Below are 14976 nucleotides of genomic sequence, written 5' to 3' on the forward strand. Positions count from 1 at the left end.
CTACGTGACTGGGCAATATACTACGTCACTGGGCAATATACTACGTCACTGGGCAATATACTACGTGACTGGGCAATATTGTTGTGAATTCGCTTTTTACTCCCTCTAGTGGTTACTAGTTTTTTGGACTCTGGTTTTTCTGTCATCCCTTTTATCCGCACCTGGGTCGTTAGTTAGGGGTGTTGCTATATAAGCTCCTTGGACCTTCAGTTCAATGCCTGGCAACGTAGTTATCAGAGCTAATCTGCTGTGCTCTTGTCTACTGATCCTGGTTCCAGTTATATCAGCTAAGTCTGCCTTTTGCTTTTGCTATTTGTTTTGGTTTTTGTATTTTTGTCCAGCTTGTTCCATATTTATATCCTGACCTTTGCTGGAAGCTCTAGGGGGCTGGTGTTCTCCCCCCGGACCGTTAGACGGTTCGGGGGTTCTTGAATTTCCAGTGTGGATTTTGATAGGGTTTTTGTTGACCATATAAGTTACCTTTCTTTATTCTGCTATCAGTAAGCGGGCCTCTCTGTGCTAAACCTGGTTCATTTCTGTGTTTGTCATTTCCTCTTACCTCACCGTTATTATTTGTGGGGGGCTTCTATCCAGCTTTGGGGTCCCCTTCTCTGGAGGCAAGAAAGGTCTTTTATTTTCCTCTACTAGGGGTAGCTAGATTCTCCGGCTGGAGCGTGTCATCTAGAACCAACGTAGGAATGATCCCCGGCTACTTCTAGTGTTGGCGTTAGGAGTAGATATATGGTCAACCCAGTTACCACTGCCCTATGAGCTGGATCTTTGTATTCTGCAGACTTCCACGTTCCTCTGAGACCCTCGCCATTGGGGTCATAACAGGTTGCCAGGCCCGTATTAAATGTTATGCATTGCAGAAGAGGGATTATAAGAAAGAAGATTCTGAGTTTTTTTTTTTTTTTTTTTCTTCTTCCCCTTTACCTCAGAGTGGCTATGCTTGCTGCAGACATGAATGTCCAGACCTTGATTACAAGTGTGGACCAGCTGGCTACTCGTGTGCAGGGCATACAAGACTATGTTATCAGAAATCCTAGGTCAGAGCCTAAAATACCGATTCCTGAACTATTTTCCGGAGACAGGTTTAAGTTTAGGAATTTCGTGAATAATTGTAAATTGTTTTTGTCCCTGAGACCCTGTTCATCTGGAGACTCTGCTCAGCAAGTAAAAATTGTAATTTCGTTCTTACGGGGCGACCCTCAGGATTGGGCTTTTTCGCTGGCGCCAGGAGATCCGGCATTGGCTGATATTGATGCGTTTTTCCTGGCGCTCGGTTTGCTTTATGAGGAACCCAATCTTGAGATTCAGGCAGAAAAGGCCTTGCTGGCTATGTCTCAGGGGCAGGACGAGGCTGAAGTGTATTGCCAAAAATTTCGTAAATGGTCCGTGCTGACACATTGGAACGAGTGTGCACTGGCCGCTAATTTTAGAAATGGCCTTTCTGAAGCCATTAAGAATGTTATGGTGGGTTTTCCCATTCCCACAGGTCTGAATGATACTATGGCACTGGCTATTCAAATTGACCGGCGGTTGCGGGAGCGCAAAACCGCAAATTCCCTCATGGTGTTGTCTGAACAGACACCTAATTCGGTGCAATGTGATAGAAAAACCGCAAATTCCCTAATGGTGTTGTCTGAACAGACACCTGATTTAATGCAATGTGATAGAATCCTGACTAGAAATGAGCGGAAAATTCATAGACGCCGGAATGGCTTGTGCTACTACTGTGGTGATTCTACACATGTTATCTCAGCATGCTCTAAACGTATAGCTAAGGTTGTTAGTCCTGTCACCGTTGGTAATTTGCAACCTAAATTTATTCTGTCTGTAACTTTGATTTGCTCACTGTCGTCTTATCCTGTCATGGCGTTTGTAGATTCAGGTGCTGCCCTGAGTCTTATGGATCTGTCATTTGCTAAGCGCTGTGGTTTTACTCTTGAACCATTAGAAATTCCTATTCCTCTTAGGGGTATTGATGCTACGCCATTGGCAGCAAATAAACCGCAGTATTGGACACAGGTTACCATGTGCATGACTCCTGAACACCGCGAGGTGATACGTTTCCTGGTTTTACATAAAATGCATGATTTGGTTGTTTTAGGGCTGCCATGGTTACAGACCCATAATCCAGTCCTGGACTGGAAGGCTATGTCAGTCTCAAGTTGGGGCTGTCGTGGTATTCATGGGGATTCTCTGCCTGTGTCTATTGCTTCTTCTACGCCTTCGGAAGTTCCTGAGTATTTGTCTGATTATCAGGATGTCTTCAGTGAGTCTGAGTCCAGTGCTCTGCCTCCTCATAGGGACTGTGACTGTGCTATAGATTTGATCCCAGGCAGTAAGTTTCCTAAGGGAAGACTGTTTAATCTGTCGGTACCTGAACATACCGCTATGCGTTCATATATCAAGGAGTCTCTGGAGAAAGGACATATTCGTCCGTCTTCTTCCCCTCTTGGTGCGGGATTCTTTTTTGTGGCAAAAAAGGACGGATCTTTGAGGCCTTGTATTGATTATCGGCTTTTAAATAAGATCACTGTCAAATTTCAGTATCCTTTACCGCTGTTGTCTGACTTGTTTGCCCGGATTAAGGGTGCCAAGTGGTTCACCAAGATAGACCTTCGTGGTGCGTACAACCTTGTGCGCATTAAGCAAGGTGATGAATGGAAAACCGCATTCAATACGCCCGAAGGTCATTTTGAGTACTTGGTGATGCCTTTTGGGCTCTCCAATGCGCCTTCAGTTTTTCAGTCCTTTATGCATGACATCTTCCGGAAGTATCTGGATAAATTTTTGATTGTTTATCTGGATGATATTTTGGTTTTTTCTGATAATTGGGATTCGCATGTGGAGCAGGTCAGGTTGGTCTTTAAAATTTTGCGTGAAAATTCTTTGTTTGTCAAGGGCTCAAAGTGTCTCTTTGGTGTGCAGAAGGTTCCCTTTTTGGGGTTCATTTTTTCACCTTCTGCTGTGGAGATGGACCCAGTCAAGGTCCGAGCTATTCTTGATTGGACTCAGCCCTCGTCAGTTAAGAGTCTTCAGAAGTTCTTGGGTTTCGCTAACTTCTACCGTCGTTTTATCGCTAATTTTTCTAGCATTGTGAAACCTTTGACGGATATGACCAAGAAGGGCTCCGATGTAGCCAACTGGGCTCCGGCTGCCGTGGAGGCTTTCCAGGAGTTGAAGCGCCGGTTTACTTCGGCGCCTGTTTTGTGCCAGCCCGATGTCTCACTTCCCTTTCAGGTTGAGGTGGATGCTTCAGAGATTGGAGCAGGGGCCGTTTTGTCGCAGAGAGGCCCTGGTTGCTCTGTTATGAAACCTTGTGCATTTTTCTCTAGGAAGTTTTCGCCTGCCGAGCGAAATTATGATGTGGGCAATCGGGAGTTGTTGGCCATGAAATGGGCATTTGAGGAGTGGCGTCATTGGCTCGAGGGTGCTAAGCATCGTGTGGTGGTCTTGACTGATCACAAAAATCTGATGTATCTCGAGTCTGCTAAACGCCTTAATCCGAGACAGGCCCGCTGGTCATTGTTTTTCTCCCGCTTTGATTTTGTTGTCTCGTATTTACCAGGTTCAAAGAATGTGAAGGCCGATGCTCTTTCTAGGAGCTTTGTGCCTGATGCTCCTGAAGTCGCTGATCCTGTTGGTATTCTTAAAGATGGAGTTATTTTGTCAGCTATTTCTCCGGATCTGCGACGTGTGTTGCAGAGATTTCAGGCGGATAGGCCTGAGTCTTGTCCACCTGACAGACTGTTTGTCCCGGATAAGTGGACCAGCAGAGTCATTTCCGAGGTTCATTCCTCGGTGTTGGCAGGTCACCCGGGAATTTTTGGCACCAGAGATCTGGTGGCCAGGTCCTTTTGGTGGCCTTCTTTGTCAAGGGATGTGCGGTCATTTGTGCAGTCCTGTGGGACTTGTGCTCGAGCTAAGCCTTGCTGTTCTCGTGCCAGCGGTTTGCTCTTGCCCTTGCCTGTCCCGAAGAGACCTTGGACACATATCTCCATGGATTTCATTTCTGATCTTCCGCTATCTCAGGGCATGTCCGTTATCTGGGTGATATGTGATCGCTTCTCCAAGATGGTCCATTTGGTTCCTTTGCCTAAGCTGCCTTCCTCTTCCGATCTGGTTCCTGTGTTTTTCCAGAACGTGGTTCGTTTGCACGGCATCCCTGAGAATATTGTGTCAGACAGAGGATCCCAGTTCGTTTCCAGGTTCTGGCGATCCTTTTGTAGTAGGATGGGCATTGATTTGTCGTTTTCGTCTGCTTTCCATCCTCAGACTAATGGACAGACGGAGCGAACCAATCAGACTTTGGAGGCTTATTTGAGGTGTTTTGTCTCTGCTGATCAGGACGATTGGGTGACATTCTTGCCGTTGGCTGAGTTTGCCCTTAATAATCGGGCTAGTTCCGCCACCTTGGTTTCGCCTTTTTTCTGCAACTCTGGTTTCCATCCTCGCTTTTCTTCGGGTCATGTGGAGCCTTCTGACTGTCCTGGGGTGGATTCTGTGGTGGATAGGTTGCAGCGGATTTGGAATCATGTGGTGGACAACTTGAAGTTGTCACAGGAGAGGGCTCAGCGCTTTGCCAACCGCCGCCGCGGTGTGGGTCCCCGACTACGCGTTGGGGATTTGGTATGGCTTTCTTCCCGCTTTATTCCTATGAAGGTCTCCTCTCCCAAATTTAAACCTCGTTTTATTGGGCCTTACAAGATATTGGAAATCCTTAATCCTGTATCTTTTCGTCTGGATCTTCCTGTGTCGTTTGCTATTCACAATGTATTTCATAGGTCCTTGTTGCGGCGGTACATTGTGCCTGTAGTTCCTTCTGCTGAGCCTCCTGCTCCGGTGTTGGTTGAGGGCGAGTTGGAGTACGTGGTGGAGAAGATCTTGGATTCTCGCCTCTCCAGGCGGAGGCTTCAGTACCTGGTCAAGTGGAAGGGCTATGGTCAGGAGGATAATTCCTGGGTGGTCGCCTCTGATGTTCATGCGGCCGATTTAGTTCGTGCCTTTCATGCCGCTCATCCTGATCGCCCTGGTGGTCGTGGTGAGGGTTCGGTGACCCCTCACTAAGGGGGGGGTACTGTTGTGAATTCGCTTTTTACTCCCTCTAGTGGTTACTAGTTTTTTGGACTCTGGTTTTTCTGTCATCCCTTTTATCCGCACCTGGGTCGTTAGTTAGGGGTGTTGCTATATAAGCTCCTTGGACCTTCAGTTCAATGCCTGGCAACGTAGTTATCAGAGCTAATCTGCTGTGCTCTTGTCTACTGATCCTGGTTCCAGTTATATCAGCTAAGTCTGCCTTTTGCTTTTGCTATTTGTTTTGGTTTTTGTATTTTTGTCCAGCTTGTTCCATATTTATATCCTGACCTTTGCTGGAAGCTCTAGGGGGCTGGTGTTCTCCCCCCGGACCGTTAGACGGTTCGGGGGTTCTTGAATTTCCAGTGTGGATTTTGATAGGGTTTTTGTTGACCATATAAGTTACCTTTCTTTATTCTGCTATCAGTAAGCGGGCCTCTCTGTGCTAAACCTGGTTCATTTCTGTGTTTGTCATTTCCTCTTACCTCACCGTTATTATTTGTGGGGGGCTTCTATCCAGCTTTGGGGTCCCCTTCTCTGGAGGCAAGAAAGGTCTTTTATTTTCCTCTACTAGGGGTAGCTAGATTCTCCGGCTGGAGCGTGTCATCTAGAACCAACGTAGGAATGATCCCCGGCTACTTCTAGTGTTGGCGTTAGGAGTAGATATATGGTCAACCCAGTTACCACTGCCCTATGAGCTGGATCTTTGTATTCTGCAGACTTCCACGTTCCTCTGAGACCCTCGCCATTGGGGTCATAACACAATATACTATGTGGCTGGGGAATATACTACGTGGCTGGGCAATATACTATGTGGCTGGGCAATATACTATGTGGGCTGCGCAATATAGTACGTGTGGCTGGGCAATATACTACATGGGCTGCGCAATATACTAAGTAACTGGGCAATATACTACGTCACTGGGCAATATACTATGTGGCTGGGCAATATACTACGTGACTGGTCAATATACTATGTGGCTGGGCAATATACTATGTGGCTGGGCAATATACCACGTGACTGGGCAATATACTACGTGGCTGGGAAATATACTACGTGACTGGGCAATATTGTGACTGGGCAATATACTATGTGGCTGGGCAATATACTACGTGACTGGGCAATATACTATGTGGCTGGAAAATATACTACATGACTGGGCAATATTGTGACTGGGCAATATACTATGTGGCTGGGCAATATACTACGTGACTGGGCAATATACTACGTCACTGGGCAATATACTATGTGACTTGGCAATATACTATGTGGCTGGGCAATATACTACGTGGCTGGGCAATATACTACATGGCCTGCGCAATATACAACGTGGGCTGCGCAATATACAATGTGGGCTGCGCAATATAAAACGTGGGCTGGGCAATATACTACGTGGGCTGCGCAATATACGACAGCTCCTTTGTTTTCCTCTCATACGTCTGGGTTCGAACCCTTGAGTGTGTGCTCTGTGTTTGGCTTCTCTGTTCACCGAGCCACAGCATATACACCTTTTCCTTTGGGTGTTTAGTTTCTGCTATCTTTGCTTCAGTCTTTTTAGGGTAACAGGTGTTTTTATTTACATATTTGTCTGCCTTATTACCTTTCAGGTGTGGCTTTATATACTTTTCCCCTGCTGGTATTTCCTGCTGGTGATAGTCTCATTTGGCTGCTGTAGTTTAAGCCAGTCAATGAAAGACCAGCTAGGGTTTATCTCTGTTGTTTATGTTCTTTATGCTGCATCTATCTTCTGTTTCTTTTTAGGAAATAGGTGGTATATTCTCTAACAATACATATTTAATATCTTATTTTGTTTTGTGTGGTTGGTTTTACTTACTCTGGGATCTCTTTCTAGTTCAGCACATTTTCCCTTATGTAGGTAATTTGCAGTCTGCTCTGCTCTTCGGCTCTTTAGGAAGAACTGAAGTGTTCGACGGCCTTTCAAGTAGCATAGGTCCGGGTTGCCATCATCTAGTCTGTGGTTAGGGCTATCTGTACTCACGCAGGAACAACTAGGAAGTGCGGAGTGAAGATCTTTAGTCTATATAGGAATCGGAAAGGTCAGTTGCAGTTTTTAGTCTGCTTCTGATTTTTCCGAGTTAGCTGGTCCAGTATCATAACACCATAAAGTGAGTGTCCACCTTATTATGCCTTGATAGAGCTGAAATGTTGAAAATTGTAGCTATATAAGTAAATAATGTATCAGGTTTTAAATAGGGCATTCATAATTTGCCCCATTGCGGTGAAATGTATTAATATATCCCCACAAAATGTATTAAGTCCCTGATTCTGGCCCCTAATAAATCATAATAATGTCATAATAATGTCATCCTCTGTGCCCCCATACAGTATAATATCTTCCTCTTTGACTCCCATTTATTATGATTTCCTTTTCTGTAGTCACATTTAGCATAATTTCCTGTTTGGCCCCAATATAGGATAAGATTTTCTTCTTTGGCCCTTACTTATCATAATGTCCTCTTCTTTCACCCTCATTTAGTATGATGCCCCCCTCTTTGGCCCTCATTTAGTACATTGTCCCCTTTTATGACCAAAATTAGTATAATGCCCCCTCTTTGGTGTTCTGCAGTTCTATATGATTGTTCTTCATTTTGCAGTAAAAAGACAATTTTTTGTATTTCTACCTCCCTGCTGCTTTTGTGCCTCTCAGTCAGCGCCTTTTTTTTATTCTGGTTTTCTTTACACACGCAGAAAATCCAAGCTATTTGATTATATCAGACTATTTGTGTCTGGCCTCATTATTCAACAAGGCATTTCTTTATTAATTGCTTGACTTACATAGGTGAAATACAGGTGCTTTCTCATAGACTTGTATTAGCACCGGATTGCCCCACGCTTCGTCCATCTTTCGCCGAAAATTTTCGGTCCGTAGGCTGGAGACAACGCACAGAGGAACGTTTTTTGTGTCCATCAAAAAAACGGACAGCAATGGATCCGGCGCCATCCGGCGTTTGCTAGAATGGAAGCCTGTGGCGCCAGATGCGTCAAATGACGGTATCCGGTGACGGATTCTGTTTTTTTTAAACTGAGCATGCTCCAATTTGTTTTAGAGTATGTTCAGTAGCGTTTTCGAGTCTGGTCTCTCTCTCTCACCATACCCTTAGGATCCAATGCTATATCAGCTAGTTGGATCCGGCGAAAAAAACGGATCCGTCGCATCAGTTTTTCACAATTCGCAAAGGATCCATTTTTTTCTAAATTTTCCGGATTCAGCCTGAAGGCAAAAACCTGATGTGTGAAAGCAGCCTAAAGCTATGTGCCCAAGTTGCAGAATAGAAGCAGATTTTTCCTCATGAAAACCACACACCCTTGCCAGGGAAAACGCATGCGGATTTTGTTGCGTTTTTCATGCGTTTTTTCTAAGCGTATTTTAAGCATTTTTGAACACAAATAAAGTTGGGACAAAAAAAAGGCTCCTATGAGGTAATTTCCTAGTCCAACCCCTTTTCTATTGAATATTATGCATATTTTGCTGCTTACATTACTGATTCTGCTGGATTATGCAATGCCCATGATGTCACTTCCTATTTGCTGCGGTTTTGATTTACAAAACCACAGCAAATGCTCTTGAAATCCGCAAACATTTTTAATATTAATTTCAAACGTTCCAATACAAGTCTATGGTGGCGGAATCGCCGCGATTCCACAAAATAAATGAACATGCTGCGTATTTTACCGCAATGCGATTCCACTGCGGAAAAATACGCAGCATGGGCACATCAATTGCGGAATGCAATTAAAATTAATGGGATGCGTTTTGTTAGCGTTTTTTAAGCGCAGCGGAAAAACGCTGAGGAAACGCTTAAAAAACGCAATGTGGGCACCCAGCGTAAGACTTCAAATCTACTTGTTGGAACCTTCCCATTAATTTCAGTGCACTTGATAAATTTTCCAGGTATTTTTAATATGACAGGCCAATTCTTTTAAGTTTTTTGCCCATAAAACATGCATTTTGCTGAGTTTTTATTTTTACCTTTTCTGTTGCATTTTTGGGAAAAGATTTTACAGATCAAAACTCACACTCTACTTATGCATCTCACATTATTATTATTAAAAAAAAAGTATTTCTATAAAAGCATACCAAAACCACATATTTTAGTATGGTTTTTAGATGTGGATAATTCAACAAGAAAAATTCTTGTAAAAAACATTCCACGTGAACATAGCCTAAGAGATGTGTGCCAATAATTTTGTGCATGTAGTGTACCTCTTATGTGGAAGGACACAGTAAATACAATCCACTCTGGGAAAAAACTGATACTGTGCAGGGTTCAGGGGTCAGATGGAAACCTGCCGTTCTACGAACACAATAACAAAAACAGAAGTCATACACCACTTCTTCTGCACTAGATCACATATTATTGATATTTTTCTGTACATGTTATGTATATGTATGTATATATTATGAAAATTATGCGGGAACTCATGCAAATTTTTAAATTTAATTCTTAATTTGACACAGGAGGTACACAGTGAGTGCTGAATACAACTCTGTTGCCTGGTCGCGCTAATCACAGGGAGACCAGGTGACAATGATGAGAGCTGTCTTAAACAGCCAGTGTCTTAGATCAACATGAACTGTACCGCTTCTTCCCAGGTACTGGTATGTGTCACACGGACAGCACAAGGATGTATCACACTGGACAGAAAGCAGATACATGGATGTCACACTGATGTCATATGCACACATATGGATGGCACACGGACACATCCTGGTGAAATTTGCATGTGCTGCTTTCTTTTTTTTTAAAGAACGTCATATACTGTTCCAATTTTGAGGATCATAATAGAACATGCTCAACAGGTCTGTGTGCTGTCCAATAAAAAACTGGAGAGCACACAGACATTCCATACGGATGTATGTATGAATGCAGCCTTAATCCTCATTAAGACTTCTGGGTTTCCTAGTCTGGGTACAGATCGTGATTCATAGACTGTCTGTGGGTCTCAAAGAACAAAAAGACAGCACCACAATGGATGGTGAAAAAATAGGAGCTTACTTTTATTCTGCCTCCTGTAGCGACGTTTCGGTCAACAGACCTTTATAAAGGTCTGTTGACCGAAACGTCCCTACAGGAGGCAGAATAAATGTAAGCTCCTATTTTTTCACCATCCATTGTGGCGCTGTCTTTTTGTTCTTTTTAGTCTTGATACTGGCCGGGATGGGCTTCCTGGTTTTGGACGTGCGCCCTTGTGTCCACTGAGACCTTCAATTTATATATGAAAGGGTGCAGTTTTGACTTTCTTTTGTTTTGTGTTTGTGGGTCTCAACAGCTTCATACGCATATATAATTCTGTCACTTTGGAGTCAGTAGACTCATCATGACTGTCACAGCCCAACAGGGGGTCAGTCAGTGGATGGCACAACAGACACTCAATGGGATGGAAATGGGGAGAGGAAGGCCCTACCAATAGGGAATGAGGGATCCAGACACCACCTGAGCTCCAACCTGAGCCTGTCCTTGCACTCCCCTAACGCCCTGAGGAGGTCCTTCCCCCTGCTGCCATCACAAACCTTGTCCCTCGCTGTCACCTTGCACTGCCCTGGCTAGTGCACTGTTCGGCAAGGACGCTAGCCTCACCACTGCACATGGTACAACACAGGGGGATGACAAGCACAAAACAGACAAGGTAAAAACACAACACTTAGCTTCCAGACTCCACTGCCAAGCTCCACACCGCAATGGACATGGAAACAGAAACTCCAGAAATAGCTGATACAGCGCTGACACCAGAGAGCTGCAACTGCAAGGCTGGTCTCAATAGAATAACTCTGTCACCAACAGTCAGCTGATGCATCAGGTAACCATTTAAAGGATGGTGGGAGTGGTCACCACCCACATCAGCTGATCTAGCAACTCAGTCTATGGCGATCTGTGAGACAGGAATGCAAATTGAAGCCTTCTGATTTGCTTCTCATTTTCTTCCAGGTCTTCCAGGCCTCATGAATGCATTAGCTAGAGAAAAATGTAAATTAAATTAAAATAATTAAGAAAATATAATAGTATAATTACTACATCCTCCTGTGTCTGGTGTTTCCCAATGTGCAGAATACTGCTTTTGGAGATTCTGTGCATACATTAATATTGTGCATTGTATATAGTGCATTACATCCAGGGGTGGGCATATCATTGGTGCAACCTGGTGCAGCTGCACAAGGGACCTATTGTTAAGGGGGTCCACATCCACATCCAAACAGCTATTTTCTTCTGTCATAGATTGAGCTATTGGACTGCAAAAGGCTCAAATACTGCACTGTTCTTTCACAGTAGCCCTTTTCTGTCTGTGTCCACTACTGATTATATCATTTTCCAGAATCTGCTGGCCAGTGCACTATGTCCTATTTGCTAGATGTAGAAAAACTTCTATTATTGGTGCATTAGCAGCATGGGACCATCACCAAGAATTGGACAATAATCGGTACAGAAAGTGCCTGGGAAGAGGTTGCAGGATCGAATGCGATATCTTTTAGAAGGTCTCATACAGTATTTTTTAGAGCAAGTGGACTTCAGCCTCCAGAGAAGACAGTGGAAAAATGCGGTAAGTTTTAGTAACATAAAATTTGGCTTGAGTACCTTGTTACAATTGTAATATCCCTTCCCTACATCTGTCTTACTGTTATGTCATATGTCAGCTTGGTATGTATGATGCAGGATCAGGAGCTGAGCCTACATCATAACTGGCAGATCATTATGGTGTTATTACAGTGTTACACAATAGTGTATCTGGGGAAAGGGCAGGGAATTTGCCCTGGTTGTAACTTGCATTTGGCGCCCTCAGTCTACCTGATGCAGCAGTCAGAGGTGTCTCTCAGGTGACTGCATATTGTCGCTCCTTGGGGTTGGATTCAGCCATTTTCTGAGCTGATTATAAAGATGAAAACTTGCTCAGAGAAGGTCTAAGTCTCTAAGACATCATCTACCAGGTTCCAGTTGCACTCACATCTTTCAGGCGCCAGTGCAATTGAAACCCCGGCTGCCGGCACTTCCCAGTAAGAGTGACGTCAACAGCATGATCAAGTCATCTAATCACTCTGCTGACGTCACTCTTTTGCTCCGGTGGCGGTGAACATCGGAACGGTAAGCGCTTCAATGGACCTCACGAACTGGAAGATTTATTGTAACAATTTATTGTGAGAGGAAAGTATACATGGAGGAGGGAGAAGTTTGAGGAGACAGTATGGGGAGAGGGAAATGTGTGAGGAAACAGTATGGGAGTAAGGGGGTGAAAGTGTGCGGATACACTATGGGCAGCAGGGAAAAATGTGTGAGGTGAGGAGATAAGACGAGAAGCAGGGGGAAATGTTTGAGTAAACAGGCGGTCACATGACTGCCTGCTCTCTGCATTGGAGAATCCTGACAGCATGCAGTGTGCAATCTCTGAGGATTAAGCAGTCTGCTGTCACATAGATTGACTACAGACTTTTATCAAAAACTTGGACAACCCCTTTTAATGTTAAAATTCAGCACTGTAGCTTTCCCAATCATAACAGTGTGTAATATGCTCACTGTCAGGATATGGGGATATGAGGTCATTGCATGACCACTAAAAAAGTATTTTTCATGTGCTAACTAGCTTCTCTTCCTACTTCTTTTAAAGAAGCAGGGTATGTAGTTTTTTTTTTACTGATCCTTCAGAGAATTATTAGGTGCAGAAAAATGGTACACATCTGTGGGTGCAAATCACATATGAGTGGTAACCACTTAAAGGGAACCTGTAGTGCACAGGTGTCGGGAAAGGTCAAAGAGCCCCGGCGCATGCACACTGCAGTACTTTGTTCTGCTCTCATCAGGGCAGAGAAGTACATCTGCACAGGAGCATGATACCGGGGAGACTGTGTGGATGACGTAGGGATGCATCATCCACATGAAGCAAAAAGGATGGCATCGCAAGAAGAAATAAGGCGCCGGTCCAAGACCAGCGACACCCCTCAGATGAGTATAATAAAAGCTCTTTTTCTTGTCTTGCAAGTCGAGTTGGGGGCTTATATACAGCATTATAGGATGCTGTATATTAGCCCTGAAAGGTGGTGGACATATCTCATATCGGTCAAACCTGGTGACAAGTTTGTTTTAAGATTGAAACTGAACTTTTTTCCCTGGGTGCTGGTAAATCTAGATTTTTTTGTCATCATGATCTTTAACAGCTGCAAGCAAAGCCATGGAATGCCCGCTGCTGTTAACTACTTAATTACTGCAGTCAATTAGTGATAAGCGAATATACTCGTTACTCGAGATTTCTCGAACACGCTCGTGTGTCCTCCGAGTATTTTTTAGTGCTCGGAGATTTAGTTTTCATCGCCACAGCTGAATGATTTACATCTGTTAGCCAGCATAAGTACATGTGGGGGTTGCCTGATTGCTAGGGAATCCCCACATGTAATCAAGCTGGCTAAGACATGTAAATCATTCAGCTGCGGCAAGTTAATCTAAATCTCCGAGCACTAAAAAATATTTGGAGGACACTCGAGCGTGCTCAAGAAATCTCGAGCAACGAGTATATTTGCTTATCACTACACTCAATCCATGACAGCAGAATTTAAGGTGCACAAACCGGTGTATGCCTTTCATAGGAGACCTCCTTTTTCAGTATAAACAGCACTAATATGGTACATCAGTTTAGAGTATGAGTGATCAGACAATTCCAGTTCCTAAGGAGACTAAAAATAAAGCTTAAAATTAATATAAACTTTTAGCACTAAAAAAAATATAAAAATTGGAATAAGTGCCGCAGGATAAATGAATTAAAAAAAGTTTTACATTTAGTATATTTTGGTCCTATATATCAAAATAGAAAATTCATTAACTAGTACAGTAAAAGCAGTAGCAAGTAAAAATAATCAAAACTCCAGAATTTTTTGGGGGGGCTGTTGAAAATCCACCACAACATTAAAGAGCCAATTAAATCATGGCATCTACTCCAAAAATTGCATCAATAAAAATATCATCTCGGAGCACAATAAAGAAGACGTCACACAGTTTCATCAGAAAATAAAAAAAAAATGGTAAACAAATTTCAGGGGTTTTTTTCAGTACTTAAATAAAAAAAAAGAGAATAACAAGTTTGGTATTGCTGTAATTATTCTGACCCGGAGAATCATATTGGCAAATTCTTTTTTACCCAAGAATCAATAGTAGAATTGAATTTATTGTACAATTTTCCTGCAGAGTTTTTTCTTTCTTTTCTGTACATGGTACGTTAAAGTGAATGGTGACATTTAATACTTTAAATCTTTACACAAAAAAACTAATTGTCACATAGTTACAGTACAGAGCAAAAGTTTGGACACACCTTCTCATTTAAAGATTTTTCTGTATTTTCATGACTATGAAAATTGTAAATTCACACTGAAGGCATCAAAACTATGAATTAACACATGTGGAATCATATACTTAACAAAAAAATGTGAAACAACTGAAATTATGTCTTATATTCTAGGTTCTTCAAAGTAGCCACCCTTTGCTTTAAAGACTGCTTTGCACACTCTTGGCATTCTCTTGATGAGCTTCAAGAGGTAGTCACCAGAAATAGTTTTCACGTCACAGGTGTGCCCTGTCAGGTTTAATAAGTGGGATTTCTTGCCTTATAAATGGGGTTGGGACAATCAGTTGTGTTGTGCAGAAGTCTGGTGGATACACAGTCCTACTGAATAGACTGTAAGAATTTGTATTATGGCAAGAAAAAGCAGCTAATTAAAGAAAAACGAGTGGCCATACTTGAAGAAATGAAGGTCAGTCAGTCCGAAAAATTGGGAAAACTTTGAAAGTGTCCCCAAGTGCAGTTCCAAAAACCATCAAGTGCTACAAAGACACTGGCTCACATGAGGACCGCCCCAGGAAAGGAAGACCAAGAGTCACCTCTGCTTCTGAGGATAA

The 14976-nt window shown here is 43.2% G+C and overlaps 1 long non-coding RNA gene across 2 annotated transcripts in view; it reads left to right on the forward strand.

Moving 5' to 3' along the window:
* LOC143807034 (uncharacterized) overlaps window positions 1-14976 on the forward strand; it is a 40169-nt gene that overhangs the window by 20323 nt on the left and 4870 nt on the right. For both annotated transcript variants that reach the window (XR_013221623.1, XR_013221624.1), the window contains one exon: window positions 11417-11641. This is a non-coding gene — a long non-coding RNA (uncharacterized LOC143807034). The remainder of the gene's footprint in view (window positions 1-11416; window positions 11642-14976) is intronic.

Source organism: Ranitomeya variabilis, chromosome 2 (genome assembly GCF_051348905.1).
Source record: "Ranitomeya variabilis isolate aRanVar5 chromosome 2, aRanVar5.hap1, whole genome shotgun sequence".
In the NCBI taxonomy this organism is placed as follows: Eukaryota; Metazoa; Chordata; class Amphibia; order Anura; family Dendrobatidae; genus Ranitomeya; species Ranitomeya variabilis.